This window comes from Schistocerca americana, chromosome X (genome assembly GCF_021461395.2).
Source record: "Schistocerca americana isolate TAMUIC-IGC-003095 chromosome X, iqSchAmer2.1, whole genome shotgun sequence".
NCBI lineage: Eukaryota > Metazoa > Arthropoda > Insecta > Orthoptera > Acrididae > Schistocerca > Schistocerca americana.
The window spans coordinates 1,003,248,842-1,003,251,531 of NC_060130.1; the positions used below are offsets into that span (position 1 = coordinate 1,003,248,842).

The following is a 2,690-nucleotide window of genomic DNA, read 5'->3' on the forward strand; positions in this document are numbered from 1 at the left end:
TAGAATAGTAATTTGCTGTAACGCATTGATCGACATACGTTGAAATATCTAATGTTGCACAACACCTAGATAAATTGCTTTTGTAGCAGATTGAGTCAGTTTAAGTCTCTAGTACTCTAGTGGTACCCCGTCTTCAGGCCACAAGTGGCCCATCAGGACCATCCGACCGCCGTGTCATCCTGAGGTGAGGATGCAAGTATTATGGGTGTGTGGTCAGCACACCGCTCTCCCAGTCGTGATGATGGTTTTCGTGACCGGAGCCGCTACTATTCGGTCAAGCAGCTCCTCAGTTGGCAGCACGAGGCTGAGTGCGCCCCGAAAAATGGCAACAGCGCATGGCGGCTCGGATGGTCACCCATCCAAGTGCCGGCCACGCCCGACAGCGCTTAACTTCGGTGATCTGAAGGGAACCGGTGTATCCACTGTGGCAAGGCCGTTGCTGCTTAAGTCTCTGCTGTGAAAAAATTTCCAGTCAGTGATAGTGAAGACAATGAAACCGAAATTGCCGAATACTTTTTGACAGCCTGATACATTTAAGACAGGCTCTTTAGTGTGACAGGCAAGTGACAGCTGAATCTGTTGAGCTTTTGAGCTTTTTTACATGAAAGCTCACTTAACTACTGCAAATACGTACTCACATAATGATTTTAAGATGGCGCCCGAGTCTCACTGGGGGACTGGCTGTGCGAGTGCATGATAGAGACTCGGTCGCCGTCTCTAAAATGTTAATGACTGAAAATATCTCCACTATATAAGGACGAGCTCAGTGAAGTTATTTTGTTTATTCGTATAGAACTCGACTGGGAAGGCTTGGTAGGCACAGTACGTCTGTAAACAGAAAGGTGATTCGTCCTCGCGGTGGAAGAAGTTGCTTATTAAGAAGAACACTACAGCTGCTGTACGTGATGACTAAGAATTAGTTTCCCCTGTAGCAGAGTAGAACAGTGTGCAGTGATTTATGTAATCTCTGGTTGTATGTTGTTGTGATATTATTGTTACGAGCTTGTATCTGCATTCCATACAGTGTTAACGCAACTTGCTGGTGATAAACAACCCACGGGCATGGAATAATTTTTACTGCTGCAGTCACTTTTTACTAATATTTTATTAGCACAATGCATTTCGGCAGAATGCTCCCATCATCAGGTGCATTATACAGTTACTTACACATCAGCTGATAGCTTATGTACATTAGCTGTGTGTGCCAGTGGCGTTAAGAATCGAAAAATAAACCTGCATGGAAGGATAAATCTGTTACAGTGTGTACATTATGTGAATAGCATGATTACGTAATATATTAATACGTTTCCTTACATATCTGTTGGCTATTTCATTTTCTGGCACTCAGAGCACAGTAACAGGCAAAACACAATGGATAAATAGGCACATCTTGATGAGCTCAGCATAATAAAACAAATAGCTTCAGCAAATGGCTATGATGAAGTATTAATTGATAACCTTACACACAAAAGAGAAAAAATAATAATAAACCACCTTCCATACATGAAATGAAAAAGAAACCCGCGGCTTGCATACCTTTCACAGGCAAACTCTCCTACAAAATAGCAAACATTCTCAGACCACTTGATATTAACACTGCCTTTACAACACACAACTAACTGCAACACACACTGAGATACAATATGTACACACAGACGGATATACACTCACAATCAGGCATCTACAAAATAGTATGTAATACCTGCAGATCCGTCTATATAGGCCAAACTGGAAGAGACTTCCAAACGGGATGTAATGTACACATCAATGCTTACCACACTAACAATTACAATAGATCAGCAATAGCCACCCACATAAAAGACACAGACCACCCATTCCATGATATTGCGAATGACCTTCATATATTACATAAAAAGAATAAGGGAACCAAATGGACTTATATGAAGAAATGGAAATCTTCATTCATGGCACAGCACATGGAGATGTATTATTAAATGGCAAGCTTAAAGGTAATAATAACGTTAACTTGTTCAAAAACTCCTCCAACATTAAATGTTTATTTCATTGACAGAATAGTTTTCATTAAGTATCCATGTAACATTCTCCATATTGCCAATACATCTAGACAAAAGTCCTCATCTTCTCTACAGGTATATATTACTGTGTTTGAAATTGTAAGTAGTTTAGCTTAGATTTTATAACTCTTTGGAAAGATGTAAACAGATGTTTGTGAAAATGCTATGTTGTGATTTACCTGTTACTGTGCTCAGTGTGCCAGAAAATGAAATCGCCAACAGAAGTGTAAGTAAACGCATTAATAAATTACATAATCATGCTATTCACATAACGTACACACTGTAACAGATTTATCCTTCCACACAGGTTTATTTTTCGATTCTTAACCCCACTGGCACACACAGCTAATGTACACTCTTTGACATAAAAGTTTACTAAGTCCGCGCCGATCGCGACATGAGACGAATAAACTGACCGACTCGCTAATTCTCTAAGTCCGATTATCTGCACAATCTGGCAACACTGTAGACTGCGGCACTTCCTGGAGGAAGTCTTGTCCCATGATAGAGAAACACCAGGTTGTGGACGCCTGTGGTCTAGCGGTAGCGTGCGTTGTTGCTGTTGGCACTGTCTGTGGATCGAGAGCAGCTGGCACAAAGTATTTTTATAGCCTCTTTAGTCTGAATGCTGCAGATGTGAATGTAATGGTAGAG

At 40.9% G+C, this 2,690-nt stretch overlaps 1 pseudogene; it reads right to left on the minus strand.

Moving 5' to 3' along the window:
- Positions 1 to 323: 323 nt before the first annotated feature.
- Positions 324 to 441, minus strand: LOC124557080 (annotated as a pseudogene).
- Positions 442 to 2,690: the final 2,249 nt, after the last annotated feature.